This window comes from Lissotriton vulgaris, chromosome 4_1 (assembly GCF_964263255.1).
Source record: "Lissotriton vulgaris chromosome 4_1, aLisVul1.2, whole genome shotgun sequence".
In the NCBI taxonomy this organism is placed as follows: domain Eukaryota; kingdom Metazoa; phylum Chordata; class Amphibia; order Caudata; family Salamandridae; genus Lissotriton; species Lissotriton vulgaris.
The window spans coordinates 1,296,355,803-1,296,368,390 of record NC_141691.1 but is presented as its reverse complement, the minus strand read 5'-3'; the positions used below and the strand labels follow the sequence as shown (position 1 = coordinate 1,296,368,390).

Sequence of the window (12,588 nt, the reverse complement as noted above, 5' to 3'; positions counted from 1 at the left end):
GAGCGTCGCCCCACTGAAAAATAAAATGATAATAAACCACTTTATTATCATTCTATTTGTCATTTCTCCCAGACAAGGTTATGGCGTGGCCATCCTGCCAAGCGTCCTGCTGCAGGAATGTTTGGGCACTTGTAAGTGCGCCTGTCTGTTTTGACGGCCATTTCAGGCCTACCAAACAGACACGCACACTCGTGTTTCTCCAACCCAGCTGGGTTGTACAGCCGAGTTGGACAAAAGCCCCAGGCTCCCTGTGCCTGAGCCAGTGTCACGTCCGACTGCTCAGGCCAATCACAGCGCTGCTCTCATGCTGGTATAACTTGACCCTTGGGAGCCTGTGCAGTGTCAGAAGAGGAGCACCGAGGCGGCGGCCACAGGAGCATGTACGTTTTTTTTTTACATTATTTTTCCCTCACCCTCGTCTTCCATTTCCCGCACGATGCCTCACCACCCTAGAATCGGGGCAGCCGCCACTGATTACACCTCGGACATAACATGCCACCTTATTTCTGTGCTATCATTTTAAAGCATAGGTCTTAACAAGTGGAGCGAAAGGCCAGCTTGGCCAGTAATCTTCAGCTGCAGCTTAGGTCATTCTTTGACGACCTCATAAGCATGCAACCACTACTTGCTAGGCTGCTGGTGTGGATGATGTATACACACAACAACTTTCATATGTTGTTATGCTACTATGTTTACTGTGGAGTCTAATGGTGGTTTCACGGCAGTTATTGAATGCAGTCCACACCAAATCGAAACTAATTAAGGTCTGCTGGCCCTGAGGAAGGGAGCAGCAGAAACGCATCGACCTGTACTATTCTCTCTGGTGATCCAGTTGTTCAGACTTAGGCGAAATTTGTGACCTACTCAGAACCTAAATGTAACATCATTGCGGACGAACTTATTGAAATCATTATTGTTCTCGGTTGGACGCCACCATAGTCTGAAAACAACAATGAGGAAGTATTCCTTTATCTACAGGACAAGGGCCTTGAACGAAATGGCTTTCCATTTCTTGTGCCTTTTTGGAGATGTGTTAATCTGAATTTAGCCCTGTTTATAATTTAAGGAGTATGGATGGTAAGAGCTAACCTGTGGGTGATTCATTCCCCTAGGGCTGAAACTGTAGTTTTGCCTCCCATCTGTTCTTTAAAGCAGATCCATGGGAGGAATATATTTTTTTGTCCTGTGCACCAAGGTCTATAGTCCCCTCTTTTCCAGTCCAGTGTACCTCATAGACTTTTATTTTTATTTTTTAGAAGCATGTACTGGTCAACACTCTGTACCCGGTGAAGAACTATTTTACAGATTAAAATAATCTCTTTTGTTTTTCTCCACCTTCTGTCGGATTTCCTAGCTGCGAGTCTCTGATCCGCCACAGGTGGGGTTTCCACAATGTCAATGTTGTTGTACAATCCAGCTTCAAAAGATAAAGTTCTCCACTCACTCAACCCCACTTCTACTATATGCAAATTAGACCTGACACGTCTACAACCAACAACAAACATCTTTGGACCCTTACAGCCCCCCGGTTTTAATGACCCCTATTTCTTCCTCTCACTTACTCTTAGTATCTGTGACCCCTATTCCTCTGCTTTACTTGCTCCCATTATCTATAACACCTCTTTTTCCTCACAACTCTGCTCTTTCTCCTTAACACGTTAAACCAGTTTAGAATCAATTAATGAAAAGGAAATTACGAAGCCTAAGATGCCATTTCTGTTGTATTAAAAGCTAGGAGAGGCTGAAAGCTTTGATCCTTTCCTTGTAACCCATTTACTCTCAGTTGTAATGAAGGTTCTCTGACATTAAAACGCTGGTCCAGCTTGAACACTTCATTAAACTGAATTTAACTTCATTAATATTTTAGTGTCACAACTAATTATTTTTCTATTACTGAAAGAGGTTAAGGCAAATTGAGGGATAAATTAAACTCTGGCTCTCTGAATGAATAAATGCTCAAGGGCTTCAAGTACTGCACGGTTGCAAAGTGGAAATGCTCAAGAACTTCAAGTCATGCCCAGTCAGGCCACCAGAAAGCCAAAGGCGTGCCTAAGGCAAGCCTGTCCGACCTTGTCCATGCCTGGACCACGCCCAGCACCAAGAACCCTGATTCTTCCTCCCCGTGCTGCTACACCACCGCAGACCTCCGAACTCTGGATCCCAGGCGTATCGATAATAATAACAACAACTGCTGCCGCACATCTCCACACACCAGCAGAGGACCTAGCAACTTCGGCCCCATGCTCCCCATGCTCCCCAGCTCCGTGTGCAGAAAGTGGGAAAACATATAATTGAACAACGCTCTCAACTCCCACCTCCCAGACACAACATCCAGCCCAGAACAGGCTGAGAAGAACTTCTCCCAGTGGATCACAAAATGCGCTGACACAATTTCCCCCGCCAAGCAAGCCATATCCAAAGAGACCACTAGCTCACCGCATAGCTGAGATCTGCCAAATTCAACTACCAGCATCTAGAAAGGAAGTGGTGCACCAGCAAAGAGATAGGTGATTATACCACCTTCAAGGCAGCACTAAACCAGTACCACTGCCTCCTGAAAGAAGCAAAGAAGGACGCCCTAGCAGACCACATAGAAGCCAGCACAAACCGCAACAAGTAACTCTTTGCCATAATGAAGGAGTTCACCTACCCTGCAGCTGCCGAGAACGACATCACCCCTTCCCAAGAACTTTGTGACACCCTGGCGGAATTCTTCCATGACAAGATCTCAGTCATCTTCGAAAACTTCAAACTCCAACCCTCTGCCATTGACAGCATCAGCCTGCTCACAACCATGAACACAAATACGAACTCTTGCTCAACCTCTCCCAACTCTAGCTAAAGTCTCCATTAGGAACTCTAGGCACTCAGGAGCACCCATGTACCCCTGTCCCCACCACATCTGCTACCTCTGGAGCAGGATGAGCTCAAGAAAGTCTGAAGTGCTGAAGTGAGGCCCTTCCTGAAGAAACCATCCGCCGACCCAGCAGAACCGAAGAACTACCGGCCCATCTCCCCGCTCCCTTTTCCAGTGAAGGTTTTCAAGAGGGCAATCAACCAGCAACTCACTGAGCACCTAGAACACAACAAACTCCTGGACCCCTCTCAAATCGGATTCCAAGCCAACCACAGCATTGAAACAGTCTTGATTGCAGTAACTGACATCAGGAACCTCATGGACCACTGCAAAACGACAGACCTCATACTCCTGGACGTATCACCCGCCTTCGACACCATCTCCATTCACATCTTGATCAACAGACTCCACCACATCGGAATCAAGGGAGATGCCCTCAAATGGATCACCTCATATTTCACCGGAAGAACCCAGAGAATCTGCCTCCCACTGTTCACCTCATAACACAAGAAGATCATCTGACCCCTGTGGCCAACACCATCAGATTGCACGGACTCAACATCATCTCCTATCCCGGAGATACCCAGCTCATCCTCTTACTGTCAGAAGACCCCCTCCACCACAGGACCAACTTCCACAGATGTATCATGAACGTTGCCGACTGGATGAAGGAGAACTGTCACAAGCTCAACACATATAAGTCAGAAGTCCTCATCTTTGGGAACAACGCCTCGCCATGGAACGACGCATGGTGGGTACTGAACTCGGTGCACCTTGCTGGGTAAAGGCTGCTTAAATAGAGATGGGTTCCTTCAGGTTTGATTAAACTACAATTTATTATTCAGAAACATGAATTATAACCCAAATTAATTATTTAAACAAAGAATGGAACATACAAACACACCAGCATTAACACAATTTTTCATATGATCTCAAGGGAAGGCACAGCAGCCTGTGTACACTATCCCATACTGGTCATGGTAATTGTTAGAAATGGCGATTTCCGGTTGGCTAAGGCTTGCGCCAAAGCCAGGCAGAAACCACCACTCTAGTCAGGGCAAGGAGGTCACCCGCCAAGATAACCCCTGCTCACCCCTTGGTAGCTTGGCATGAGGAGTCAGGCTTATCCCGGAGGCTAGGTGTAAAGCCTTTGCGCGAGCAACCCGCAGCAACACTCAAGGCCCACCACAAAAGAAACTCAACACAAGGTTATATATAAAAATAGCTTTTGTATTATACCAAACACATTAGATAATAAACACACACTTTACAATGTGCCATAGGCACGGGCAGAATTTACAGGGGATTATATACATGGGACAGGGCCACATGGACCACTGTCAGGAATGAGCACTTTTAGAACTAGCACTTGGTAGAATTAGCACTTAGGAATAACGCTCAGCACATAGCACATATAATAGCTGTAGCACCAAATAGCAAATGTAGCACACAACCAGTAATCACTGGTAAAAGGTAAGTACCACCTACGCAACCCTAACCACCTTAGGTAAATATCACGCAGGGAACCATGAACTCACTAGCATCACCTATACTAGGAAAACACCCTCCTAAGAATAAACAGACATTCAGAGGTGGAGGTAAAAAGGCATTACATATGATATAACAATCAAATTAGGCAGGTAATCACAATTGCGCAAAAGATCACATGGGGCAAAAACATGTACCCCACGCAAGGGCCCATCACATAGACCGTCCCCAGGCCAACCTGGCTTCTCTGGGGCTGACACGCCCTATGTCCAGCAAAGTCAGGGCAGACTGCACGGGCGGCCAACAGAACTGCGCTCGAGGGACAAGCCTAAACGTAGCAGCTTCCCACTAAGTGCTGGGCAGCTGGGGATCTCTTCTGGGCTTCCACAGAGAGCATAGGGCCCAAGCACGACATGGGAGCCACGTGGGCTCTAGAAATCAAAATGCGCCCTGGGAGCCTTCTAGGCTCTAGAAATCAAATGCTCCCAGGTTGGAGCCCCCTGGGCTCTGAATATAACTGTGCCCGGGAACCACGTGGGCTCGCAACTACAATGCCCCAGGATCGTTGGCGCCCTGGGGCTCGAAATGCATTGATGCCTCCAAGAGCCTCTTGTGGGTTTGGAAGAAATGCCCCCGCCCAGGTGGAGCCTCGTGGGCTCCGAAGAACAAAAGGCCCCCTTTGAGCTGAGATTACAGGGGGGAGCGGCCCGCTGCCTTCAGGGGCCGCTCTATCAGCCAAAGAAAGGCTGCCACCAATGTTGGAGCCACGGGGCTCTGAATTAAGTGACGGGGCTTGGGACAGGCCACCACTATGCGTGTGAGCCCCACTCGGGGGACTCTTTACCCAACAAACTGTCTCCCAATGTCAGAGTCCCGCTCTGGTAATTCGGCACCCACTAAGATAGCCCAATCACATGGCGCTTTACTCACATCCGAGGTCGCTCCGATCCTCTCCTCGGTCTCCCAGGGGAAGGTGCCGACCATGCACAGCTGTGCTCGCGGGGTTCACCTCCGGCCGGGCTCCGCTTCCTGCTCAGGGCCGCCTGTCCCCTTTCGGGGATGTGACTTCGGGCAGAGATCCCTCCTCCTCCCTCCGGAGACCGGGGAGGTGGGACTTCCTGCTTTCACGCCTGGGGCAGCCAATAGCAGCGCAGCCCGGGCGTCGGCGGCGGTGACTCTTCCCGCACAATACGGGGTAGGCTCCAGTCTTGAATCCCAAAGTCTTGGCGCGTCCCTGGCGGGGTGAGCACCCACTAGGGATGAGAAGGGCAGATAAGCGGGGTAGGCACTAAACCCAATCAAAGGTCCCTGGCGGGGTGGGCACCCGCTAGGGAGAACTATAGAAATCACAGGGCGGCAAAGTCGCGGGGTGGGCACCTGTGCGCTTCAAGTCACAGTCACCACGGCGGCCACAACGCGGGGTGGGCACCCGTGTGGAATTCCCAAACAGGCGGCGGCCAGCCAAACAGCGCAGTGCTTTCCCCCACACAGGGCAGGGTGGGCTCCTGCCTTAGGAAACTAAAGTCCCACTCCAGCAGGGCAGGAACAGAGCGCTCTCAAGGAACAAACAAAGCTCTTCTTTACCCTACTACAGGAAGCAAGCGCTTCCAGGCGCTATAGTCAAAGAACAAAATCCTTCAGAATGGGGGGGGGGCAAAGGCTGGGCCCAGAGGCCAGCTCACAGGGCCCTCCAGGCAGGGAGGCAGCACCCAGTGGCGGTATCCTCCTGTTGACCAGCAGCAGCAGGCCCCCCCTTCAAGGCAGGATCAGGAAGAGAACATTTACATGGGGTCACAGCCCCTCTTTTATACACCAATTCCCTTTGTTTAGGCTTCAGGGTGTGAAGGGAAAAACCAGTCGCAGGTGGTTCTGGAGCACTCTGTTGTGCTCAGCCACTCTTCCTATTCACTAGTCAGGCAAGGGTCATTAGTCGCACCACATGGGGCGGAGCCAGCATTGTGTGGGGAAAGCCCAGCCCTATTCAGGTCCCAGGTGCACTCCTCCCTCACATCAATTATGCAGATCTCTCCACTCACCACCGGGGCAGACCCATCCTGACTCCTGGAGCCAGGCTCACCAGCCAGCTTCAGCCAATCACAAGCCAGACAGCCAATTCACATAAATTACACAGACAGGCCAACTTCTAGAAGTGGCACTTCCGCACTAGGAACATTTATGCCGCACACATCATCGCACAGCATTTAATCACACGAGTCCGCACATACCAAACTCGCACCTGCACTCCCCACGCATCAGGAACTACCAGGGACACATACATTCCCCATGTATTCCTATGGGAAGGCAGGCCAACCTCAATACACGAACGCACTTTACCCTGGGACACAGTGGTAAAGTGCGCAGAAGCCAAAAATCACTAACACAGGCCACCATTAAAAGCAAAAACTTCAGGGGTGAACCTGCCAGAAGGGCCAAGTCCAACAGTAATGAAACTATGATCTTCCAACTGTAGGGACAGACTTCCCAAATGATAGAAAACAGTGTCCCTAGGTCCCTGCTCTTTTCATTCTTCTTGCACATTCTTCACATTTAGCCGGATAAGCTGTGTTTTTCATCAGAAAACAGAGAATGCTATGCTTCATTTTGGACCCCACCCACTTTTTGGGTCCTGGTTGAATGATCTGCACACAACTTATCATGCAAAACCCAAATCAGATGAACTTTTTATTGGAAATGTTTGTACATATTTATCTAACTACCCCAAAAGCATAACCATCTCTCTCTCTCTCTCTCTCTCTCTCTCTCTCTCTCTCTCTCTCTCTCTCTCTCTCTCTCTCTCTCTCTCTCTCTCTCTCTCTCTCTCTCTCTCTCTCTCTCTCTCTCTCTCTCTCTCTCTCTCTATATATATATATATATGATCAAGGTCACCGTGTCGTGACCGAAACGCGGAGCAGGACTGTGAAGCATATATATATATATATATATATATATATATATATATATATATATATATATATATATATATATATATATATACGCCAAACAATTCCCACCACTTCCGTTTCCCGGCGAAGAAGGAACTCAGACGCAGCCTGCAACATATATATATATATATATATATATATATATATATATATACACACATATATATTCCATCTAATAAAATGTCACTTTACCCTTTGTTTTTTTCAGTGAATTTCTAGTTTTTTTTTTTTTTACATAAAGCAGACCCCTGCTGCACATTTCTAAAGGCCATACATCCACCCCTCACCCCAGCAGTCAACCCTACGTTACTCACAGCCTTCTGCAACATGAAAATGTAAAAAGCTAGCTGTTGGCTTTATCAAGGGGTAAGCATATCAATATATATAAAGCAGATCTATGACCTATTTCCAAAAACCACTAATATTTTAAATTACATATATGTTTCATTAATTCACACAATGCAATCTCTATTAATATTGATTATTATAACAATGTTATATAAAAAAAAATTTTAAGCTTGTCATAACGTTTACAACTACATTTTGTCGGTGAAGAAAAGTCTATATACATAATCAGAGACATACTGTTTTTTTTTCTTTCAAATGAGTAAAATTAACATGTCTGAGTTTTCTTATAACATGTGTTGGCCAAGAAAATGCAAATATAAAAACAACCACAAGAGGGCCCTGCACACCAGCTAAAAGGCATAAAGCTTCAGTTAAAAAAAAAGTACTTAACCGCTTCGATGCGCATGACAAAGCCAGCTCGTCATGGGCGTTACCTGCGCTGCCGCGATTTTCAAATTTCAGCGCGCAGCGGGAAAACCCGCTAGCGCGCATGCGGTTAAAAAAATGGTAAGTTCTCCTGGGGTCATGGATTTAATGACAAAGTAGACCTACTGTTTTTCTGTTGGTGCTGGGGAAGCTGCTAGATTCTCTGCAGCCTCCAACAGCATTTAGAAAAAAGGCTTGGTGGTGTCCCACCCTATTCTGGGGGCACCACCAAGCTCAAACAAATATACAAAATGAAGCCCTTGCAGAGCATTATGGGCAGCTCCTACAAAAGAGCAGTGAATAATAAATGAGCGGCTCCTGCCACTGATTATTCACTTAAAAGAAAACAAAATACTGTGGCTGTCCCAGACCCATTTGGGCACTCATATAATATTTTTATAAGTGGAGAGGGGAGTGCACCCCTCTCTAAGCCTTTCCAAGCCCAGAGACCCCACCCCCAGGGGCTGTATTTTATTTAATGAGGGGGGGGGGGCACATGCCTCCCCTTCCTGAGACACTAGTGGCCAAAGTGACCACATCGCCTGGGTCCTTTTTTTTGTTAAGGGGAGGTGTGACAAAGTCCCTCTTCATAAGCCAGCAAGGGCCCCAGGGACCCCATTCCCTGAGCCTATTTGTAGGTCAAAGCATACCAGAAGGCACAGTTGTCTGGTTTGCTGAAGACATCTTGGGAACATTCAGAAAGCTTCCCAGGAGATGCATTCCGTCCATTTGCAGTTTGCAACTCACATTTGCTTGCTTTTCATTTTCTGGTGTTATTTGTTTTAGGCTGTCCAGCTTGAGTTTGTCCATCTGGTGGACAATTGCCTGTTTACTGCATTCTTCTGAGTGCTCGTTTTCTGTAAATAGGCTTTCTAAATCTTGTTCCTATCTGGTCACATTTGTAGTGCATTCAAAGGTTAGGCTTGGTCTTCTGGGGGAGCTTCGTGTTTACTTCTCTTCCTTTGACTTCAAAGTAAGAGCATTTATGTGACACTCTTGCTGTAAAACAACAGGCTTTTGCTAGCAGACAACAAAAAATTAACTGTGCTGATAGTTCAGAATGTAGCAGAATTAGGAAAGTACAAATTACTTTTTTTTTGTAATTCTGAAGTGTGGTGCAAACAAATATTTGAATATGATCACCACACATCAGTTCATTAGGTGATGACATTTCACACATCGTTTGTGTGCACTGAAACTGTACGGCTGTGCAAATGTAATGGCCATTCCAGTTGAAAATGTGTTGTCTGTATTGGCAGTGCACTACCACACCATGCACACTCCACAGTATGCTACTCCACTCTACACCACTCCACTCTACAACACTCTACTCTACGTCCCTCAACTCTACGCCATGCCTCTTCATTCTACGACACTCCACTCAATAGCATGCCACTCCACTTTAAGCACCTCCACTCTAAGACACTGCTCTAAACCCCTCCACTCTACACCCTGTGAGAAGAGAGCCTGGTCTATGCTGACCCTAATTATAGTGGGCACCTTGTACCAGTTCAAACAACCCTTATTGATGATTAGGTTAAAGACAACCTTTATTAAAAGCTATCCTAGTGGTAGCTATGGAGAGCAGCCTTCAGGCTAAGTCACAAAAGAATGTAAAGCAGCTTCTTTTACCAGATCTGAACCTCCTGAGTGACCAAATGAAAGGAGAACCACACCAGGAATATATAAAATATATGTATTTATTACTAAACACTCTCTACTAACCTCTTCATGAGATTAGTGAACAAAGCACACAATATTAAATCACTAGAACGACAGTAAATAGCACAATACACAGTGGGCTCCAGGGGGAGACCAAACCGTATACTAAAAGAAAGTGGTATAACAACCACGACTTGACTAGACACAGTGCCTAGAGCAAGTAGAATCGCTGGGACCCCAAGGAACCACCGAAGGTAGTGACACAGGCGACCCACGGAGGACGGGTGCAATGAGAACAACGGCATGAGCTCCGTACAACTCTATGGGAAAGTCGCAGTTGGAATTTTATCAATTAAGGACACTTTGGAGAGGACATTGAGCAAACCCTTTAAAACATAGAAGGTTCTAAGGCCAGCACCCTTGTGAGCACCAGAGTACTCGTGTTACCTAACCCAGGGGAGCTGGGTGCATAGGTGTCAAGTGATGTCAGGAATCGTTTTCAATGGCGTGATGCGGAAAAGTGCTGCTGCGCTGAAGAGGAAAAGTGTCTGGTGGAATCCAAGCTTGGATTCGAGGTGAGAAGAACCTGAAAGCAGAGGGGACAGAGTCTGGGTCACTTCAAGGTGGCCATGGGCTCGGTAGACGAATGCCCACCGACGTCCGGTGCTTCAGGTGAGATGACGCAATGCTTGACTCTGCAGCCACGGGGACCAGGAGACATCGACAACGACCAAAGTCAATGGGTGAGCTGTCCCATGAAGGATGGTGACTGCTGGGGGAGGGGTCAGTGTCCGAATTGAACACCAACAAGCCTTGGCAACTGCAACCCATGCGGTCAGAAGAAATCAGCTTCGGTGAGGACCAGCAAGGTCCTGGGTACTCTCCAAGCAATTGAGAGTCTGGTCACGTCTGGAGCAACCTGAGAAGCCTACGGCAAGTTAAAGTTACCTTCACAGGGACCCACAGACCAATGGACCAGGGATCGCGAAAGGACCTCGAGATGAATCACGAAATACCAGCCCATGGAACACTAGTGGAGTGTAGGCCGGAAATCATCGGTGGAAACACTGCCCGGGGTCAGGACTACAAGTAGCCCAAAGCCCAGCCTCAGGGATCACCAAAAAGCATATGCTGCTGCAAAAGTACACGGTGCACAGGGGTTCGAGTTGCACGGTCCCCACAAGGGATACAGGCCTCAGAATTGCTGAGAGAGCTGTTTAACCTCAGAGACCTCAGGAACCCACCTCCTGTGCTGCAGAAATCTTCAGAGTCCTCAGGAGCGTGGGAGATGCAAGCCGATCAGATGCGTTTAGGTGCCTGCCTTGCATGGGAGTAACTCCTTTACTCCAAGGGAGATTCTTCAGTCATTCAGCGTAGTGTAGATCGTCGAAGTACTTGGTGTCTGTAGCAGAGTTTAGTCCAGGTAAAATCTTAAGTCCTGTAGTCAGGGGTTCCTACTTTATACCCAAGGAAGAGGTGGGACAAACTCTGGGGACCCACCTATGGGAGGGTCAGGACAGAGGGGTGGCTACACCCATGTACTTTGTCCAGTTTTGCGCCAGAGCAGGAGCAAATGGCTCCTGCAACCGGTTTGAGCTGGACTATGCACAGGGACACCAAATCTACCCACAGTGCAGATATCAAAGCACTCTCAGAGTGCACCCACCCAGCCCCAATACACTAAAGCCTGTCTGGGAGGTGGTTACACCTCTCTGTGACAGGAAGCCTATTGTCAAGCCTTTCCCTGCTCGAGCTTGGCTCAGCAGCAGGAGGGCAGACTCATGTCTGTGGCTGGCAGCATCCATTTTGTGATTACCAGGTCGAGAAAGCTGGTACCGGGTGTACCGGAGTGTCGCATATGCCCTTTAGGAGGGTGGAATCATACCTCCCCCGCCAGTTACTGGCGGGGAGGCATGATTCCAAGGTGTTTGACACCAAACACAACATCTTTCTAAGCAGCTGATTTAAAGTTAGCATTTAATGCAAAGTTATAATGCACTTAAAAGTATATGGTTGGCTGCATCACAAACAACCCCGGAGAATAGGTTCCGAAGCCTGCAGAGGGGCTCTGCTCATGCAGGGGCATGCTCTCACATAAAACCCAGCACCCTGCCTTCAGGATTGATAAGGCCTGCCATAGGGGTGACTGATAGGTTTATATGTGCAGTTATATAAGGTAGATTTAGTGAACATATATCAAAGTAAGGGGTGCATGCACCACTTTACACAGGCTGCAGTAGCAGACCTGTGGTGTCTTTTTGAATGGTCTCTCAGGGGTGGCACAATACATGCTGCAGCCCCTGGGAGGCATCTGGGGTATCTATGCCGTACATAGTATACCATATACTAGGGACTTATAAGGGTACCCCAGAATCCAATCTGGATTGTACCTAAAGTGCATGTAATCAATTTAGAGGAGAAAGCAGCTAGGCTGGGGTCCTGGATAGCAGGATCCCAGCCAGTCTAAGTCGAAATCTACCCTAATCTAACACACCCCACCCCAATGTACCCCACACCACTCCACCCCAATCTAAGACACTCCACTCAACTATACCCCAATCAACACCACTCCATCCTACCCCAATCTATCTCACTCCACTCCACTCTACCCCACTCCACACCAGTCTTCTCCGCCCACACCAGTCTGCCCCACTCCAATAAGCCCCACTCTACCCCAATCTACCCCCACCCCAAATCACTATACCCCACCCCACTCCTACCACCTCAGTCTACCCCAATCCATTCCACTCCGATCCAATCTACTCCACTACAAACAACCCTAATCTACCTCACTCTACTCTGATCCAATCTACCACAATATACTCCACCACAAACTATCCCACTCCAATCTACACCACTGCGCTC

General features: G+C 47.9%; 1 protein-coding gene across 1 annotated transcript in view; it reads right to left on the bottom strand.

Moving 5' to 3' along the window:
• MARCHF11 (membrane associated ring-CH-type finger 11) overlaps positions 1 to 12,588 on the bottom strand; it is a 172,695-nt gene that overhangs the window by 88,871 nt on the left and 71,236 nt on the right. The window lies entirely within an intron of this gene.